The sequence below is a fragment of the Mustela nigripes genome, chromosome 14 (assembly GCF_022355385.1).
Source record: "Mustela nigripes isolate SB6536 chromosome 14, MUSNIG.SB6536, whole genome shotgun sequence".
Lineage (NCBI taxonomy): Eukaryota > Metazoa > Chordata > Mammalia > Carnivora > Mustelidae > Mustela > Mustela nigripes.
In genome coordinates this window covers 14,322,088-14,343,776 of record NC_081570.1, presented here as the reverse complement: position 1 = coordinate 14,343,776, position 21,689 = coordinate 14,322,088, and the positions used below count along the sequence as shown (strand labels likewise).

At 50.7% G+C, this 21,689-nt stretch overlaps 1 long non-coding RNA gene across 2 annotated transcripts in view; it reads left to right on the top strand.

Moving 5' to 3' along the window:
* LOC132001499 (uncharacterized) overlaps window positions 1-21,689 on the top strand; it is a 63,368-nt gene that overhangs the window by 26,165 nt on the left and 15,514 nt on the right. For both annotated transcript variants that reach the window (XR_009399625.1, XR_009399626.1), the window contains exon 2: window positions 1,597-1,646. This is a non-coding gene — a long non-coding RNA (uncharacterized LOC132001499). The remainder of the gene's footprint in view (window positions 1-1,596; window positions 1,647-21,689) is intronic.

Here is a 21,689-nt window from a genome sequence, read left to right as displayed (position 1 = left end):
TGCTATCATCACAACATCATCATCACCACCTCCATCGTTACAACCAACATCACCATCACTTTGACCCCAACTCATCATCACCTTCATTCCAACATCATTACCACCACTGCCACCATCGTACTCATCACCATTGTCATCACCATCACCATCTTTACCATCATTCTTCAGATCTCTCTTCTTGCCCAGATACCTGCCCCTGTACTAGAGATTCTGCAAGTAGGAAGTGCCAGCCATGTGCCAAGAATTGAGCTAAGTGCCTTCCTTTCATCATTCCATTTAATTTCCACCCTGAAATAGAAACACAAGGAAAATCTCTTCCCTTCCATGGAGGATCTTCACGTGCGCCACATGGGTTGCTACAATGATCCCCATTTTGCAGAGAGAGAAACTGAGGCTCAGAGAAGCAAAACAACTTGCCAGGATCATCCACAGCTAGTAAGCAGAAGAGTCTGGTTCAACTTTGGTCAGCTCTTTTAGCAACACCAAGCTGCTTGGGGCTTCCAATGCACTTGCCCTCAGGGTTTTCCACATTTGCTTCCTGCTGCTAGTGCTCCCTGCAGAGGGTATTAATTTTCAGCTCTTTTTTGAGTTCCCCTGGCCCAGAGCAGAGAAACAGCTGCATTTACCACTGAGAGATTTACTCAAAATTTAAGAAAACAAAATTGGGCACAAGCAAAGATGCCAGGAAGCTGGGTGAAGATTTGCAGATTCAGAAGTCAAGGTCTCGGACTTGCTTGCTCACTCTGGACATGCATCATCATTACTCTGGACTTGTAGACCTTGTGGGGGGTCTTCCTTCCTGAGGATCCAGTGCAAAGGAGCCACTCCAGAGAAAATCTACCCTCACCCTGATCTCATTTCCACTCCCCTTCTCATCCTTGTCCTTTCTGGAGAAACGTAATTGACATCTCTGAAGTTGGAATAAAAATTCCCATGTTGGCTTTTTTTAGGGTGGGTCTGGTAAAATTCAAAGGAGAGAACTGTAGGTTCATTCATTCTTCAAATCTGTATTGAACACCAACCATGTACCACAGTGTGCTGGGTGTGAGGACCTGGCCATGACTCAAACATAGCCCCTGCCCCAGAGGAGCCCCTCCTGGATCACTGTCTCTAGTTGTAGCTGAGACTTTCTCACTGCCCTGCCATTGTTCTGTGAGGGCCCATGGGCAGGACCCCTGTGCCCACAGAAATGGGCACAGAAAGGCTTTCAGAGGATGTTTGTAGAATGGAGCCAAACTGAACCTGGTGGGAATCAACCTCACCTTGTGATTCTGACCTGACTCTTCCTGTAGGTCCACCCAACGTCTCTGGGTGGAGGGACTCTCACTGGGGTTGGATTGGGGGAGGTCTAAGTGGGATGGGGGAGGGAGGCAAGGGGTTGAATATTTTGTATAAATGTGTAAATCCAAACTTCTGTGTGAGAACATGTAGGTCTTTTGTTTCTTATGCTGACCCTGGTCAGGTGCCTGGAGTGACCAAGAGGTTGGTTTATTATTCTATGCCTAACTGAGTACCTAGTACATAGTAGGTGCTCAATAATTATTTGTGGATTAGATGAATGAGTGTTTATCTGTATTATCTCACTTATTTCACTAGATGCTGCTGACTGGAGGCTCCTCATTGATGAAGAAACATTGGGGCTTTGGGTAAGTGGCTTGTAGGAAACCCTCAAGGCAGTAGGTGTTCATGCTTAGAGGGGTAGGCCGACTGAGAGAGTAGAGGAGCTCAGGGAGTCAACAGTTCATACACTCATTGGCCCATCCATTCTCCTACCTATCCAGGGTTGGGGCCAGATATTTCAGGTTTTTAGGACCAGAGACATGGGCCCATCAGAGGTGAGGAGAGTGTTGGAATTTCATCCATTCATCCGTATACCCATCTACCCATCTATCCATATACCCACACACCCGTTCCTCCATTTACCCACCCACCTGTCCATCCACTCACCAACCCATCCATCTATCCACCATCTCTCCATTCATTCATGCATCCATCCATCCATCCATCTATCCATCCATCCATCTATCCACCATCTCTCCATTCATTCATGCATTCATCCATCCATCCATCTATCCATCCATCCATCCATCCATCCATCCATCCATCAAGGGTTGGAGCCAGATTTTTCATTGCTATTGAATGCCAGCTTAGGACTTTAGACCGAAAACCAACTTTTGTGACAGCTGTCAAGGAGGGGAGGTTAATTTGCATGAATAGCCCAAGTGCATGCTAAAAGCTAATTAAGGCTTAAGCAGGGATAGTCTGCAGATTCTGGAGTAAGTAGGACCTAAGCATTTCAGGAGGAGACCTCTCCACAGCCTCATGCCAGTTTTAGAGAGAGATAGGAAGCAGATGGGACATAGAGGCTCTCATGAGCAAAACACCTGGGGTATGTACTTACTGACCAGTTTATACTAACTCTAGAGTATAGGACAGCAGATGGAATGATCTGAATTGGCTGTCCTTGAATGTTCTTAAAAGGGAGAGCAGCTAGTTAGGCTTTCTGGCATTCCTGTTGGGTTCAGGACTGGGGAACAAACACTTTTTGAATGGACAAATAATCTGGGTAGGGTTGACTTTCAAAAGCACCTGTCTTGGAGTAGAGACCACAAGTATCTCTTCAGGGTCAAAGCCAAGACTGGGCCTGTGAGAGTGGTCAGGCCTCTTGGAGGAACTGTCACCTTATACTTTCTCTCTGCCGCCATGTTCCCCTCTCCCCATACGTTGTGCTTGATTTCTGTCCACACTCAGCATCTGAGACACAGTAGATGCCAATAATGTTTACAGGATGAGTGAGTAGACAAATGTACCTATTAGTCAACAAATATTTGTTGAGTGTCTCCTGTGAGTCAGCCACTGTCCTAGGAGCTGGGGGCACAACCATAGACAGAACAGATGCCCCATCATCATGGATCTCAGTTTAACGATCAGAGGGTTTAAAAGACAGAGGTGAGTCGTTTGTCTTATAGGGTAGGTGCTGCCACTGTTTTGTTTCTTGAGTCTGTGCTGGGTCGTGCTTGTAGGGGCCAGTGGATGATGGTTGACTTGGAGCCTAGGCTCAGTGGTGTTTCTGGGGGGGAAAAAAAAAAGGCGAAGATAGGGCAGCACCTAACGAGGAATGCAGAGTGGTGGAAAATCCCAAGTGCTGTTTATTGAGCACTTGTTAAGTACCAGCCTATAGGCTCTTTTATTTGCTCTGCTTTCCAGAAGAGGACCTGAGACCCCTGAAGCTGCTGTGCCTCACCTAAGGCCGCATGGGGAGAGGGCGAGAGGTCAGGATTTGAATCCAGGACTGCTTGGTTCCCATGCCCAATTTCCGAACCACTTGACTTGACTGCCAGGGAGGAGGGAGGGGGTAGTGAGAGGGCTAGGCAGGAGAGTTCTGGAGAGGTAGTTTGGATGCTGTCTTGGCCCTAATCCCTCTTGTCCTTGACTGTGAGGCTGTCACAGGGGGACTTCAGGCAGACCTCTCAAGCGGGGCTCCTTGCTGCCTGCGCACAGAGAAGGCCATTCTGCAATGCAGATTGTGTCTGCCCAGAGCTAATATGGATCCTATACGTTTATACAAATCACTGAATACAAATTACAGATTGTTGTAATTTCTAAACACTGCCCTGCCACTTGGAGCTGCAGGGGGAGGCTCTGAACCGCAGGGGACACTGTCAACAGCTGTCAGCCCTGCTGGGAACGCTGCAGCTCTGGGAGGGTAGAGTAAGTTGGCGCTGTGGCTGCTCCCACCTCCATGGTGGCGGGAGGGAGGACCTGGTTCTGCGGCAACATCGTAGGTTGACCGGGCCTGGCTCTTGGTCCACATTTGCACGGATTCTCCCCACGCCATGCAGAGTCAAGAGATGCTTTTTGCGATAAAGCAGTGTGCACAGGCAGCTCTCACTGAGCCCTTTCTGTAGCCCACACACTTCATTCTCACTACAGTACTGGAAAGTAGGTATAGATCATGCTATGTTATGAAGGTGGAAACAGGTTCAGAGAGATTAAGCAACTCGCTTGAGGTCACAATGCTCGTCATTGTTGGAGATGGTCCCAAATCTAACTTCAATGGATTGAAACGTCTGGCTCCTTGCTGTGATGTGGCCTTGTCCTTGAGCTGCCTCCTCTCTCTGAGACCCCTCAAGGGGAGCTTACTCGGGGCAGCATCCCACAGCAGTGGGCACAGAGAGGATCCACGGGGGGGCTAACTTACCGTGTGTGCAAAGGGCTTGGAGCCTGTGTCCATCTGTGTTCACATACGTGTCTTGTGTGAACATCCTCCAGATGTCCCATGTGCCTGTGCGCTCCAAGTGGTGGTGCGGCTTCCGTCCATGTTTGCATCCTCATGTGTATTTGCAGACGTGGGGCTGGGGGCTTTTGTGCCCTTGTCACAAGCGTCAACATAAATGTTGTGTTCATGCTATAACATGCACAAAGTGGATATCTAATTCTCATCAGGTGCTTGTTGTTCCAGGCACGAGCTGAAGTGCTTAAGCGGTCTCACTAATTTTGTCCTCACAACAATGCAGCGAGGCAGGTGCTATTGTCCCCAAATCACAGATGAAGAAACTGAGGCACGGGGGGGGGGTACCAAGTTGTCCAAAACAAACATGTCACGTGATTACAGAAACTGTGTTTATCCTTGAGGCTCTCCTCCCATTTTGGGTCTCCATGGCTTAGGTCTGGTTCCCTCTGTCTCCCAAACACGAGGATTGGCCATGGTACCCACGTGTGGCAAATCAGAGCCACCATGATTGGTTCAAGTGGCTGAGTCAAGGGGCTCAGGTGACGGCACTTCTGTGTTCCTGGAAGCGTGGTCTGCAGGCGGCAGCGCCCATTCGTGGACCCAGCCCACACCTCCGGGCTCTCAGGTATCTGCTTTCCCAAGCCACCACCTGGGTGGGGGCTGGAGGTCCAGCTCCGCCATCATGAGCCACGGACCAGCTACAGAACTTACGGTAGATCCATCTCGTCTGCGGAACGGCAGTAAGAGCAGTCCTGGCATTTCTGAGGACGAAGGGGTTTATACGTATGAAGTGGGGGTGCCTATGTGGCTTAGTCGTTAAGCATCTGCCTTTGGCTCAGGGCATGATCCCAGGGTTCTGGGATCGAGCCCCGCATTGGGCTCCCTGCTCAGCAGGAAGCCTGCTTCTCCCTCTCTCACTCCCGTGCTTGTGTTCCCTCTCTCGCTTTGTCTCCCTCTGTCAAATAAAGAAATAAAATCATTTAAAAAAAAATATATATATATAATACCAAGTGTCTAGAGCCATCCCTGGCATGTGACCAGTGGCTGGAGGGCTCATTGCCACCCTGCCATTACTCAGGGACAGGCATGGGACCCAGTATCGCCCTGAGAGCTTTTGGGGGCGCCATCAGGAAGTCTCTTCTGAGAGAGGAAGTTAGCCTGTGGCGGCTGCTGTGACCAGGCTCCTCCTCAGGGAAGAGCTTGCCTGAGAGGAAAAAGAAGAAGACAGGGGAGGGGAGTCCTTCGGGGATGTTGCCTGGTCCACACTTGAATTTACTGTGCTCTCGATGTCATACATTTAGTTTATTTAATACATTTCAATACATTTAGTTTTGCCTTTAACTGCTGTGAGCTGGGCTCCTGTGGCCTATGTGTGAAGGACTCCCGCCAAGTGCCTTCCCTAACCCAGACATTTTGTAAAGTGGCCACTGAAGTGAGCCCACGACTGGGCCAAGAGTTGGGGCAGTTCCTGAATTTCTGACCTCAGCCTGGCACCTCTTCTGGGCTGTCTCACGGCCACAGAGCGCCGCCGGGCCTCCTCGCCTGGCCTGCGTGGTGGCTGTCTCCGGCCGGCAGTCCTCAGGCAGCCCCGCGTGCTGAAGGCCCAGGGCATTGCGAGGCCAGCGGCGCTTTTGCCTGAGTCCGAGCTCCACGTCACCCTCGTCCCACACCTGGGCCCTGAAGCCATGAGGGGGCTTTTTGATGAGGCCCCTTTTCCTTTCAGAGGTCAAGCAGATCTCTCCTCTGTGGATGCTGTAAGGCCCTAGGCCCCAAGCTAGGAGAGGGGCTGAGGTCAGAGACAGAGGGACCTGGTGGGCAGTGGCCGTGTCCCTCTCTTTCCTTCCTTATGTAAGGTATGTGCCGGTGCCGGCCAATCGGGGGCCATTTTCTGCCTTAGCTTCCCCAACGTGCAGTATTCTGGTTTCCTGCTTTTTCCTCAGCCCACTCAGGCTCTCTCTGTTTTCTGTCATCCCCCCTGGCTTTCTGTCCGTCTCACCCAGGCCCCCCTTCCCCAACCCCTTCCCAGATCCCTTCAAGTCCTACCTTCTCATCGCCCCCACCTCCCTCGGCTTCCCCCCATGCCGTCTGACCACTCCTGGGTCCCGCGGCCTCCCCAGCTCACCCCCACTCACCCCCGGGTCCCTGTGACTTGGGCCCTTCCCTCTTCCCAGGCCTCTCCTGCGGTCTCCATCCTGTCTGGAGCTCCCTCTTCCTCTCCCTGCCTCAGGCAGCGCCCCACACCTGTCTCCCTCCTCCCTCTCTCTGCTCCAGGTGGCCCACTGCCAGTTGGGTACCAGTTGGGTTGCCATGGGAACCACTGAGCCGCTTAGAAAGCTGCCATAGATCTAATCACAGGCTGTGAGGTTTCAAGGAACAGCTCACTTTCTGGACGGAGGACGGGAGGACCCGCGCCGACAGCTGATTAGGCTGATGCTCGGATGGGGCGAAGGGGGAGCCATGGAAGGTGTCAGCCCAGGCAGGGCCAGGTCTCAGTGGCCCCTTGGGGCAGGAGGCCAGACCCACCCAGCCCACAGTTTCCTGCCTCACTGGCGCTCTCAGACCTTCTAGGATTTTCCTGAAGAGATCAGTGAGGCTCCCTTTCTTCTCTCCCTCTTCCCCATCACTCACTTTCAGTCACTCACTCAGCACATTGCCCCCCACTTTAGGTCGTGTCCTCCCCAGGCCGTCCCGGTGCAGTGGGAGAGACAGATCCTTATGGAGCGAGCTTCCCCGGGGAGGGGGAGGGCTATGTGCTGCTGGATGGCATCCAGGGAGACACAAGGAGGGTGGAGGTCCATGCCAGCTGGGGACAGTGAGGGGCAGGGGAAGATGTTTCACAGGGGATCCTAGAGCTGAGTGTCGAGGGACAGAAAGGCATCAGCTAGGCGGAAGCTGAGGACCCTTTTGGACCTGCAAGTTCTGTTTCTGAAGGTGGGCCCTGGGCTGTGTTTTGCAGGACACCAGAGTGAAGCCACGAGGAACCACTATGGACTCCAAAGGGTGCTCCCTTCAGAACAGACCCTTCTTACAGCTGTGCTAAGGATGGGTGGGCAGGGGACGACCCCATTCCTAGAAAAACAGCCCGAAGTTCCCAGCACCCAAGTCCCCCAGGGCTGACGGGAGGCCAGGAGTGGGGATTATCTGGGGGAAATGCTCCCACCTGCTAATGCCCCGGCTCACTTGTGTGGCCCAAAGGCTTGCGTCAGAGTTTTATGGCCTTTATGGCCAGAAGGGCTGGCCAGCTTGGTCTGATCTCAGATGGCTCCCCCTGGTACCAGGCTTTTGGTTTCTCTCATCCAAGCCAGAGACTGTGTTTGCACATAATTTGCATACATTTGCATGTGGTGTCGGCAGGGCCCAGCATAACATGGGAAAAACACATTTTTCTCGCCAGGGTGATTGCAGCCTGGATTAGAGCCCAGGTGTGCAGAAACCAGGCCTATAAAATTCTTCCCTTCTTTGGCCCTCTTAGGCAGTCTTCCCCACACCCCCTCCCCATCCCCCCACTCTGGAGCTTGGACTCCCAAGTCAGCAGGTGGCAAGGGTGTCGCATTCAGGAAGCCTGGATTCTCCTGGTCCTGGCTCAGCTGTGTACTTGCTCTGTGACTTGACAAGTCATTTTTCCTCTCATTGTCTCCACCTGACTTTGTAGAAGTCTAGGGTTTGCAGAAGGTCAGGGAGTAGAGGGTGTGCACCCGAAGAAGTAAGTCATTCATTCACGCATGCATTCATTCATTTGATTTTATTCATTGTGTGCTCACAATATACCAGTGCCCTCTGTTCTGGAATCAATAAAACCAGCCACGAGGCCTGCCTCTGGGGAGTCCCAGTGAGACTGGCATTAATCAAATGACCACACAAATCGATGTACAATTGCAACTGTGATAAATGCCCCATAGAGACGTGTGGTGCTTTGTGGGAACCCAGAATTAGTGTGAAAAGTCACAGAAGACTTCCTGGAGGAAGAGTCTTCCAACTGAGATGTTAGATATACGATGCTAGTTAGGTAAAGAGAGGCTAGAAGAGCCTTCCAGGAAGAAAAGAAAACATGTGCGAAGGCCCTGGGGTGGGAAGGAGCAGAGCAAGTGTGCAGAAGGGAGAGGAAGGTACGGTATCTGAGTGAGGGGTTGTAAGAATAGATAAGAAGGTGGGGTCAGCCAATTTGGGGTCTTTCTGACCCATTAGGGAAAATTGTCTTTAAAGCAGTGGTGCCAGGGAGTCTGGGTGGCTCAGTGGGTTAAGTCTCTGCCTTTGGCTCAGGTCATGATCTCAGGGTCCTGGGTTCGAGCCCTGCCTTGGGCTTGAATAAAGCAATGGTGCCAAAAAAAAAAAAATAAGAAGCAATGGTGCCTTTATTCCTTTTTTTTTTTTTTAAATTTTTATTTATTTATTTGATAGAGACACAGTAAGAGAGGGGATTCAAGCAGGGTGAGTGAGAGAGGGAGTAGCAAGCTTCCTACTGAGCAGGGAGCCTGATGCCGGACTCCATCCCAGGAACCCGGGATCATGACCTGAGCTGAAGCCAGTTGCTTAATGACTGAGGCACCCAGGTTCCCCACTGGTGCCTTTATTCTAAGAGCAGTGGGAACCATCAAGCCAGGAAGTGACAGAAGCAGGTTTGCATTTTGCAAGGCTGGACTGTGGTGTGATGAATGGGTGGGGTGAGCACAGGATCCCCAGGTTACCAGACAGGAGGGGCATATTGTCCTGAGAGAAGGCTAGGACTTGGCTTAGGTCACAAGGATGGAGATGCAGAGGAGGGGAGGCTGTGAGACCTTGGGGCGGCAGCACAGGCTTGTGACAGTTGAGGAGGAGACCAGTAGGGGGAGGGATGCTGGCAATGACCTCTGGCTATCTGGACTGCCTTGGAGCCATGGACTGAAGTGGTAAACATGGGGCTGCAGGTGGGGGCAGGTTTGGGGATGAAGAGCAGGAGCTGAGCGTGGGGGTCAGGTAGAGTGTGCATCGCCTCTGAGGCATCTTCATGGCAGTTGGTAGAAGCATGTGGAGCTCCGGGAAGGGGTGGAAAGAGGTGTGGTGTCCTCCCAGGCCCCAGCCTCAGGTTAAGGGGACACATCAAGGTTTCCTCTGCATCCAGCGCCTTCCAGAAGCAACCAGCCTCATCTGTCCTTAGTACTGCAGACTGATTTCTAATTCAAGGTAGACAGAACATTGGGGAATGTGATAAGTGTCTTCCCATGTTACCTGTGTTAAACCTGCGCCCTCCCTATATGGGGAAGGTATTTTCTGAACCCCAAACCAGCACCCACAGAGGATTTCCAGGATAGTTCTAGGAGGGCTGCACGTTCTGGAAGACATGTTGGATGCAGAAACTTTAGGATCTTGGGGATGTTTGATGATGTGTGGGGACAAGAGAACAGAATATTTGAAATCAGGACAATCAGAACATTGAGGCTCTGTACTTTCCATGCTCTCTAGGAATGGGGGAAACCAAAAGGGAAGGAAGTGGAGAGAAAGTAAAGATTTATTATTTAGGAACTACTGGATGTCAGCTCTTAGTCTAGTCTGCCTGCCTGCCCACCTGCCTTGCTTCCTCCTCCTTCTCTCCCTTCCTCCCTTCCTTTCTTCCTTCTTTCTTAACACTGTCCTGCTTCTCACAAAAGTGAGGTAGGTATAAATCAGCCCATTTTATAGGTGAGAAAACCGAGTCTCAGAAAAGTTGGAGCACCTGCCCCAAGTTGCACAGATAGCATGGGTTGGAGGTGGAATTCTAGCCCAGGCTTGTGCTCTTTCTACCACATGAGCTGTATTTGAAAGTGGAATTTTAATCGGTGCCCGGGAAGGATTTGGCTTTCTTAAGGACCAGGTGCCTGGAGGTCAAGAAGTCACTCCTGGCTCTTGTACTGCCCAGCAGGCCTGCAGAGCTCAGCACAGGCTGAGACTCCCAATAGTTCAGCTCTCAGTCCAGTGGTCTGCATCAGACCCCTACCCCTCACTTAGCAGTCTCAACTCCCCCTTCCCCTGTAGGAACTTTCCATCTAGCTCCTGGTTCTTCTCTTTGTCCCCTGAGAATGCCACATGTGTTCTCACCTGCATGTGTGGTTCCCTCTGTGGCTACTTCTAGAATGCCTTGATCTGCTCACACCCCGTCTGCCCTCTGCATCCCAGCTCTTGGCATACTCCTCCTCTTCCTTCATGGCCTGGCTCAGGGGCCTCCTCTGAACCCCTGCCTGGTCCTCCAAGGAGCATTGGCCCCCTATCTCCTGGACCAGGAGGGTCCCCAAGAGTCCCAAGGCCAGGCTCCAATTCTGATTCCTCCACTTAGGAACTGTGTGACTTAGGGCCAATGACTTACCCTATGTGGCCATGGGGCTGCTCCTCTGTAAGGTGGGGATCCTAATGGTTCCACCTTCACAGGCTCATGGTAAGATTAATTAAATATGACAGAAGTAAAATGCTTTGTCCAGTGCCAGGCACATAGCGAGCCTTGTGTGAGTGATGGCCATTGTATCCGTTGGAGCCTGCTTTTTTTGTGAGTATTTGTTTATTCATCTGTCTTTCTCCCAAGCTGGGAGCTCCTTGAGAACAGAGCCTTCTTTTATTTGAGTATTCCCAGTACATGCCACAGGCCTGATACAAGCTAGGTATTTAGTGCTTTTGTTGAATGAATGGACAGATGATAGCATCGCTATTCTATGTATTGTGCTTCCTTTCTCCATACCTAGATTTTCAGGGTAACAGCTGGGTTTCATACTCAGTGGTACCCCTTTGTAGAGCCCAGCCTGTACACAGCACACGGTAGATGCTCAACAAATGTCTGTGGTTTATTTCCATAGGTAGCCCTTTCCCAGACAAATGGAATTCGGCTCCCGACCCACCGGTGTCAGCCGCCCTCTAGGGTGTAATGGATACAGATTCCTTATTGCCCGTGTGTCTTGCCTTCCCTGCTGAGCACTGTGTTAAATGGCTGTTCGGTGCGCAAATATTACTTTCAAAATTATTACATTCACCTTTTGTTGGCAGAACATGCCATATGAAACATCCCAACCTCTTACTGAGTGTGGGTGTGTACTTTCTGCTACGGCCTCTGTGGCAGTACCTAAGGCCAGAAGGACTTGTCGGGGTTTCAAGTGCCTTGCTTTGCCAAGTATTGTCTGGACTCAAAGGACCAAAGGGTGGTGATTCTGGACTAACCTGAGCTGACCTAGGCAGGGCTGTCATCACCATCACAGTATCATTATCTTTATCATCAGCACCACCATCAGCACCATTACTGTTTTCACCACTGCCAATGCCACTGCCACCACCACCAATATCACCATCAATATTATCACCATTGCCACCAACATCACCGCCACCACCATCACCACCGTCATCATCATCACCATCAACATTATCACCATTGCCACCAACATCACCACCACCACCACCACCACCATCATTACCAACATCACGGCCACCATCACCACCACCACCACCACTACTATAATCACGACCACCACCACCATCACCATTACCACCATCATCCTCACCACCGACATCACCAACATCATGACCACCATCACCACCATCACAAGCACCATCATTGCCACAACCATCATCACCACCACCATCACCGCCACTATCACTACCATCACTACCACCATCATCACCACCACTACCACCATCCTTACCAACAACATCACCACCATTACCACCGTTACATCACTGTCGTCACCACTATCACCACCAGCATCATCACCATCACCACCATTATCACCATCACCACCAGCATCACCACCAATATCATCACCATCATCACCATCATCATCACAACTTTATCACTGTCAACACCACCACACCACCATCACCACCATCCTCACCACCATTATCACCATCATTACCATCTTACTACCATAATTAATACTATTAATTATTAACATTTTTGAGAGCTTTCTCTGTGGTGACATAGAGCTTAGCATCTTACATGCATAATTTTATTTAATTCTCAGAATGACCTCATAGGTATGTATATTGTTTAGTTTCTTCCTTCAGGTAAGAACACTGAAGCTCAGAGAGGTTAAGCACACAGCCAGTAGGCTATGAAGCCATAAAAAATAAAAAAAAAAACTCATCTCAGCAGACACTTAATGATTTTCCATTAGCACACATGGTATGGTGCCCCCCATTACCAGGGACACAAAAATGTGTGTGCTTCTTGACCGTGGGTGCCTTTACAGCCCTCTGAGGGAGATTAGATGCAAATGTGTCTTAGGCAGACTGAGGGTGATGGGAAAGAAATGTTATGTGTGATTCAGACCCACACCTAGAGGTACTCTTATACCATATACATTTTGATAAAAGCTGACCTGGGCTTTTTGGTCACTTAAGAGCCTTCTTGTCTTTATGACTGCCCCAGGAAGTCTCCAGGGAAGACTTGGCTCTTTCTAATTCCATGCCTTAAAGCCCTGGACCAATTCCTTTTGCTGTTTTAGATGTACCTGAACCCTGGGTTGGTTTCCAGCTGGAAGGGAGTCTAGCAGCCTCTCATGGATGGGGAAATGAAAACTCAGAGAGGGGAAGAAACTTCCTGAAGGCTCAGAGTATATTTCCTTTTTGTCAACTCCCTGACAGCACAGACATTCTGTGAGGACTGTATGGACTCTATGTTTATCAAGAATGAAAGGTGATGAAAGGCACCCACACTAAGAATGTCTTACCTCATTGCTGGTTTATAGTAAATGGTGGAGGAAGGACCTCCAAGTCCCTTCCAAGGGGACCTCAAGACTGGCTGGTTGGGCCTGGAGTGGGGAACTGAGAGCTCTTTGTCCATCAGTCCTTCAGGGGTTTGTATGTCCCATGGCTGGCCAGGGAATTCTTCCCCTGGAGAAGGAAGGTTCCAGAGTACATGGTATGGTCTTTAGATCCCTCCATGAGAAAGATGACCAGCAGCATTTCAGTCTGGGCTTCTGGCCTAGAGTAGCAGACTGTCCCCTTTTCCTGAGAGGCTAGAGCAGCCCAGAGGCAGAGTTGGAGGGATTTAAAGATGTTTGGTCTGAGCAAAGATTATAACCCCCACTTTTGGCATTCTCTCAAGAGACTAGAGAAAGCCTTCAACTTGCCTTCTTATGATTTCTGGGTATAAGACAAATGTTCCTCTGACTGTGACTCATGCTTGATGTTGATTTCAGGGAAGAGGTGAAATGGTCTGGTTTGAGGGGGACAACGCTTGATTCTTTGGTTTGCTCATACAACAGATTCTTGTACCTCCCATGAAGTGCCAGGCATTGTGCGGGACCAGTGGTGAGGACAAAGTAGAAGTGGTCCTTGCTCTTGTGGAGAAGACAGACATGACTCCAATAGTTTTACAAACAGAAACCTTATTACAAATACTTTAATCTCTACCCAGAAGAGATGGGGACGGTTAAGAGAAGTTATTAACAGGGAACTAGAATTGGTTTTAGGAGTCGAGGCTTCCTTGAAGAAGTAATGACCATTATTTTTCATACCAGGAAACTGAGGCATGGGAAGATTGAGTAGAATCTGATATATACAGCTGGTAAGTAGCGGTATGGAGATTTGAACCCAGGCCCTCTGGCTCTGTAATCCAGATTCTCAGCCATTTTACTCCCAATGTTTCTGGCAGATGAGAGAATTTAATGAGGCAGAGATGGGGTGTGCGTGGGGATAGGGGTGAGTTCCAGGCAGATGGAATAGAGCTGCATGGAAAATGCTGGGTGGTAGGAAGAATGCAGAGTGTTCAAGGAGCCAGATGAGGGCCAGTGCAGCTGGCATGAGTGGTCCAGTGGTAGATGGGCCGATTGCATGGGTCCTACTAGGAGCATTAGGGTTTAGGTCAGGATCCTGGCAGAATGAGCTCTACAGGGCAGGCACTCTGTCTGTTTCCACCCATGAGTACCCACTCTGAGCACACTGCCTGGCATGTGGTAGGAGGTGGTGAATGGCTAACTCAAGAGGGAGAGAACTCCCCTCTCTGCAGATCTCACCTTGGTTGGCTTCTTCAGTTGCCACTTTCTGTCAAAATCCCCGGCAATCTTATTAAAAATATAAATCCTGGGGCTGCAGCCCTGGAAAATTCACTTCAGTAATTCTTGGTTGAGTCTAGGGATCTCTATTTCCAATAAACTGCCCAGGTGGTCTGAACTGGCTGTCCCTTAGGGACTCCCGGAAGCCAATAGTTTGGTTTTCAATCAGCCACATGAAGGTGGGATGTTGCCCTACGACACTTGCTGGGGAACACACCTCACTGTCTCCCATCACAGGGTTTATCTACAGCCTTCTGGAGAGAAGCACTCTTGGTAGGAGGTCTTCTGATGGTGGGGCAGTCGGGGCAGTTGTCTTCCTTTGGGAATACAAACATCGGTTCCTGGACTGAGCCTGACCACCTGACCACCTGAGACCCCTGGACTGGATCATTGTTGACCTCGAGTTTCATGTATTCCTAAAAGTCTGCCAGGAACCAGAAGAGAGAGAAGTTAGCCAACCAACCAACCAACCAACCAACCAACCAACCAATGAACTAGTCAATCTAGATGAGATAGGAAGAAGATGGTGGGATGGAGACAGGGAAGAATGTGAACTAGGAGAGGAGATGGAGAGAGATGGAGTATGGATGCAAAGGGAGAGGAGAAAGAGAAAATGGACAGAGACAGAGCGGGGAGAGAAGGCACCGGGGAGAGGGGAGATGGGGTAGTTCTGTGGGAACAGTCCTGAGCAGTGCCAGTTCCAAGAATCCCACAGCAGGGGCACTAGCTTTCCCAGACATTCTTGGAGGGGCTCTGAGGGGTCACCAGGAGATGTGAACACAGCTTGCAGGTGTTGAGGGAGGTGATGGGAGATCTCTGAGCCCCCAGGGCCTTTGCATATGCTCTTCCCTCTGCACAATGTCTCTCCTGGTCTTTACATGACTGGCTCCTTCTTGCCATTCATCCACAATCACCTGTCTCAGGTAGCTTCCCAGTCATTTGCAATTCTGTGACCCAGTTTTATACTTTTTGGCACTCCACTCTTGGCAGCCCCAAACATGTGCAGTCTATTGAAAGAGGGACCTTGTCATTCTTAGTCTTGAGTATTCTACTCTCATCCCTGTGTCTTACTCGGTGCCCGGCATACATAGGCACTGTGTGCCTATTTGCTGAACAAAATCAATGAGTGAATGAACGAATGAATGAATGAAATGCAGCTAAAGCACTGGTGCTTAATTGGTGTTATTTCATGTAGGTATTATGAATACTTACTTTCCCTGGTACTGGGGGGATATCACTGTCAGCCTCCTGCACATGAGGAAACCTAGGTTCTCAGAGGTGAGGTCCCATAGCTGGGACCCAGGCCAAGGACTCTGCCCCCAGAGTCCTCAGTCTTTCCATTTCCCCAGGTTGCCCCACCGTTTGCTGAGCTAAAAAGGAGTCCCAGGCAATGAGGAAGTAGGAGTTGCTATTTGCATTTAGAGGGAGGTGGTTCAGGGTCAGTCACCGGCTCCTGGCTGGTGGTACTCAGCACTGCCACCCACAGGCATTTGGTGGTAATGACCTCCCTACGTGTTCTGGTTCTCACCACCTGCAACCCTGTGATTTCGGGAGGCCCAGGGCAGGGCTGGGAGACTGCTGTGTTGTCCACCCACCGCCCCCAGCAGCTGGATCCTATAGAAGCCAGGGACAGATGCCCAGTGTGAATAAGGTGCTGGGGCGTTGGGGAGAGCGCTGTCGTCAGAACCGTTTGGGCTCACTCACCAGCCAGACCTCTCCTGGAGAGATGGGAAAGGGGCCAGGGGAAAGGCCTGTCCTGATTTCTTCCTGGTGGTGCAGGACAGCTTGAGGCCTCATGCTCACAGGACAGAGGCTCCTTGCCTTTGTGGGCAGCAGAGAAGTACCACGTGTGTTCTGAGCTTGCAGGGATGGGCCTCATGGGTCCCCTGTCGGGAGTGGCCTGCACCTCTGAGAACCATTGAAATGAGGCTTATCACGGTCGAGGAGCAAGGTGATGGCCTTTAGATCTACCCAGGTATGGATTCAAGTCCTAGCTTTGCCACTTACTGGTGGTGTGATGTTAGGCAAGTCATGCAACTCTCTGAGCCTCAGTTTCCTCTCTGTACAGGGAGAGCACTTAGCAAAGTGCCTGGTCACAGGAAATCAAGAGGCACCATCTTCTCAGCATCTGGCCACACTGTGACACTCTGACTTTGGCCCACTGTTGGCCTCTGGGCCCGCAGTCCTTGCCTTGCCCTCCCTTGTGCCCTGGACGAAGGCCTCATCCTTCTGCATGGGGAACACCTCCTCAGGGAAGCCTTCCCAGGTACCCCAGAGGGCTGGTTAGCCCTGGTTTCTCTGGCGGGAGCTCTGGAGTCTCTGGAGTGAGGGGGTTATGAAGGTCAGGGTGTGTGCCCCGAGGACCTAAGCTGTGTCTCTTTCATCCATGTCCCCAGTGCCCAGCACAGGACTCAGCACAGAGTGGGAGAGCAGAAGGGAGGGCACTTGAACAAATAGATGGAGAAGAATTAAAAATAGGAATGAATTAATGAGGAGGAGAAGAGGGAGGGGGACACACGAACACAGAAGGAGAGGAAGGGAGGAGGAAAGGAAATGGGAAAGACGAGAGATGAAGGAGAGAGAAGGCAGATGGGGAAGATGGGGTTCAGGGCTGTGCCCCCAGGCCCCCACCCCCTGCTCAGCACTGACACCTCGGAGCCTGTCCCTTCTCCCTTGCCTGTCACTCCACAGAGAGCTTCCCTTGCTTCTGGCTCCCACGAAATATTCACGGTTCTCTTGCCTGCTCTGCTCCATCTCTCCCTGACTCTTAGGCGCCAGAAATGGTGGAATTATCAGAGGTAAAACATGTCTGTCACCAGGCCCGGTGAGTGGGGCTGCTGCCACCGGCTGATTCATCGAAAGACGCTCCTATCCCCCGGGGCAGGGCTTTAGGGTACACAGGCTGACTCAGGCCTGACTGTGTCTCCCCCAGAGGACTCAGGGAAGGTGACAAAGACTATGGAAAGGAGCAGCCCCTGGGGCTGGAGTGTCCTTGGCTGGGGTGGGGGGCTCAGAGTGATGGAAGGGGCATGGGAAGAGTGTGCACAGTGAGCTGGGCATCCTGGAGGAATCCTTTGGGCAACTCTTTGAGCACGATGTGGGGCTACTGGGCTCTTGGCATGGGGTTGTGCTTGGGGCAGGGGACAGACTCACCAAAGGGAGCTGGACCTGGGCTGAGAGAGCAGGAGAGAGTTACAACTGTAGGCTAAGGGACAGAGGCCAAGAATCTGAAAAGGGGCTGAGGACTGAGCCAGCCCAGGTGTATGACGATGGCCACAGGGAGTCCAGCAACTAGATGCTGTTTACTGGGTACCCACTCTGCCAGGCTGTGCTGGGTATTCTAGAGGCCCTTTCTTATCTTATCTTCAAACTAGACATCATCCCCATCCCTGTTCGAGGAAACCACAGCACAGACAGGTTAAGGAAATCATCAAGCCCATGAGGACAAAATGTCAGAGTCAAGATTCGAACCAAGGACTGTCAAACCCTGTTGCCTACCTGTCAAGGCTCACTTAAAAAAAATGATGAATTAATCTTCCTAGAATATAATAATACATGCTAGCTGTAAAGATTTGGAAAGTAAGGTTCAAAAAAGAAGACAATTTATCCTGAGCCAAGGTTTTATTGTTTTTCCTATGCTCTAAAAACAAAAACAAAAGCAAAAACAAAAACAAAAACAAACCATACAGCACAGACCAGTTGGCAGCTTGTTTTTCCTACTTAGCACCAGAGCATAAGCAATTTCCTAGGTGAGAAACAAGTCCCAGTAACTATAATTGTTAATGATTGTCGCAGTATTCTGGTTGGGGACATGTGCCCCAACTTCCTTAGCCACTCCTTCATAGCCAAAACACGGACTCCCAAGTTTTCCATGTTATAAGCAACATGGATGCACTTCTTTGAGCTCAAGCTTCCTCCTGACTTCAGGTGATTGCCTGAGCCTAGATCTCTGGAAGGGAAATGATTAGACCAAAGGAGGGGCTGCTTCCAGGGGCAGGTAGATGGGAAAGGGACTGGGGCTCCAGGCAGTCTGGCCCAGGGAGGGTGGTTTCTTTCCAAGGGAGGCCAACTCCTGAAGGAGGCTGGCTTCCTTTGGACTAAGGTGTTCCTGATTTCCGGCCGTGGGAGGGAGACCTAAAACAGAGGTTTTGCTGATACTCCTCTGACCGTTTCTCCATTCTCTCCGTGGAGCTGGTGGGTAGTTGTTTGGGTGGTTGCGGGGGGATCTTCATGTAGTCACTTAGCTCCTGGTGGCATCCAGCAATTCAGGGATTTTGGGGATCATCTCATCCAGCCCTCCCCACATTCACACAAGCATGTGTGTGTGTGACAGGTGGGGTCCCAGCAAAGACAGGTAACTTGGGGGTCCCTCTGCCTGATAGCAACTTCGCCGTGGCCAGAGGTGAGCCCAGGCTGTTGTTCTTCCCGTGATGCTAGATGTTTCTTATTTTGTGATTCCAGGCCATGTAATTCTACACCCTGAACCTAATGAATAAGAACCGCTGGTATCATGGTTACCATGGCAACATTAACCCAAATGTTTTCCCAGACGGGCTGGGAGTAGGGTTTGGGCTGGGAGAGACCTAAGGCTGGGTGGGGGCTGACCTGGATGGGGCCAGAGTCCACTGGTATCTCAGGCCTGTGGGATGACATCACCCTGATGCCTTCAAGGAAGCCCCAGGGCTGGGCCTGGAGCAGGGACTGTCACCAATGATGTTCCAGTTCGGTGTTGATGTTACCCATGGCAAGAGAAGCAGGACCCATGTTTCAATTCTTTTTTTAAAAAAACAGAATATGAGAAACACAGCTGAGTCCTAGAGCAGATGAGCCACAGAAGCAGGGAAGGGCCGCTGGAGAGAAACTGTGTCAGGCCCATTTGAAATTCCAGGGAGGGACAGGAGTGTTGGTGAGTGACAGGTGTCGGTTTGTCCTGGAGAAACAATGCAGAAAAGTGTCCTGAGAGAGAGAGAGCTAGACCCAGAATGGGGTTCCAGGGATGGAGGGGATCCCAAGACATAGTCCTGGGGATCCCAAGGCAGGCAGGACCAGCTCCAAATCCTGCCCCCCCCCCAGGTGTCCCCAGAGCCCTTATGCATGGCGGGAGGGGGACTCACCTGGGCTGAGGCTACAGAGAAGGGAGGTGCCCTCACGGAGGAGGATGGGGGGTAAGTGAGGCCCTGAGAGGAAGGTAGGGCAGAAGACCCCAGGGTCTGGGGACTGAGGGGAGGTGGTTCACAACTTCCCACCATCCCGAGTTCTTCCTCTGCTCCCCTCTTCCCTGCTCCCTGCTCTGTTCCCTCTTCCCCAGCCTATCCCCCACCCCCCACACCCTTGCTTTCTTCCTTCTCTCTCCCCCTTCCTTCTTCTTCCCCTGCCCCTTTCTCTCGTCTCCTTCCGTTCTCTCCTGTCTCCTGTTCCACCACCAGGTGACTGGAAATGCAACAGTTCTCAGCACCCCCAACAGCAGGCCAACCTGAACTTTACACATACACACACAGACACACATACGTTTAACCATACAGGCTCTTCTTGCCTCCCAGTCATCACCCAGGCCTGCCACGGTTTGCTCAGGGAATGTAAACAGCAGTCCAAAGCAAACAAAAGTGGAAAGGAAAATCTATTGCTAAAATCCAAGGCTAAATAGACTTGCACGTGGGGACAGCATTTCCCAGACTGTGGCCTGTGAACTCCAGGTCCTCAAGGTGGGAGCTGCGGTCCAGGGACACAGCTAAAGTGCAGCCTCTGGAGCACACCAGCCATGTGACTGGGCAAGTATGAAATCCCATCTGTGCCTCAGTTTCTCTTTCTGCAAAAATGGTCATAGTAAGAGTATCTGCTTCATAGATTGTTGTGAAGTTAAGTGCCCTAAAATGGGAAGATCTTAGAATAGCTCCTGGCATGTGAGAAGGGCTATATATGTGGTGTGTGTATTTATAAAACCATTAGCTGTTCCTATAGGTGTTCCATGGAAGGACGTTTGAGAAACACTGAGTACTTCTTGCTCACCATCTTGGAAATAACACACAATAGTGCATTAGAGGGCCCAGAAGTCCTACAGCAGAGAGGCTGCCTTGACCTTGTTTACCTTTGTGATTCTCAAACTTGTTTTTTCTATCGTATTTCTCCTTCCTTCTTTGGAGCCACGAAACACCTGTCCTTTGGAACACGCCCACTTTGGAGGGTCACACTTTGAGAAACACTGGTTTGGGATTATTCACTGTTTGGAGATCATGATGAGTGAGGTCGAGGTAGAAAGCATTATCTGAGTCAACAAAAAGATCTAGGGTCAAACCTCAGCCTTATTCTGTCAGCCACAGAGCCCAGGCAATGATGCTGTCAGGCCCAGAGAGAGAAGGTGGCTTGCCCAAGGGAGAGACTCAAGACTAATGCACAGGACTCCCAGTCCAGGACTCTTCCACTTCCCTCTTGCTTCTCCCTCATTGCCAAGTAAAAGCAGGAAGTCCTTTACTGGGGCGGGGGGGGGGGGCAACCCTCATCTTTGAGACTGGTGTGAGTCTCCACCCTGCTCCACATTGACTTTTCATGTCCTGCAAAGCTTGGGTCACCGCGGCCATGAAGAGCATATGCTTTCCTCCCAACCACAAAGGAAGGGGTAAGAAGTTCCCACTCTTCTCTCCCCATGGAAAAGAGTAAGAGTAAAATTGCTTAACTCCCCACATGGGCATAGTGATTGCCACTTTTGCAAGCTCCTGTGCATGTGCCCCTGTCCCTGGTGCTGAACCGTGTCTGGCATTTGGGGTTGTGGTCTCTCGGCCCCAGACCCGGCTGGAAATACCGCTGCATCTCCTGGGGAGAGTCCACCAATACTGTGATTCCCAGGTCTTGCACCTTATTTGCTCCATAAGGATCTCCTGGGGCCAGGGGTCAGCCTCCTCATGTTTGGAAATCTTCCGAGGGGTGGTTGGGGACCCCACAGCCTTAGGGAGCATTTGTGTGTCCCAGCCCTAGTCTGCTTCTCCATGGATCAGTGTTTTTCAGGGATATTATTTTCTGAAAGCAGTTTGTAATTTTGATACTCTCACAGAGAAAAATTTTTTTATATGTTTTCTATTAATGGGGCAGATTTTATGGGTGGTTGGCTCTTCTATATTGTTTACAGCATAGCCATTTTTTCCCACACTTGGAGCTTGAGGGTGCATACTGCCTCCCGATTCCATATGAAGTCCACTCCATTCTTTCCTTCGGCCTGCAGGCCTGGCAGTTTAGGGTGCTAGAGCAGTTTTAATTATGTTTCTGTGTTCTCTGTCTCCACATTGCAATGCTCCAGGAATCAGTGAGATGTCTCTATTGTGGTATTTTCTCTTTTAGATGCTTCTCTTTCCTTCTGGGACCCTGAGGACGGTCCTCAGTAGAGAAATGGTTGCATTAGACATTCTACCAAGAAAGATGCCAGCAGGGGGGAGGAGTCAAGATGGCGGAGAAGTAGCAAGCTGAGACTGCTTCAGCTA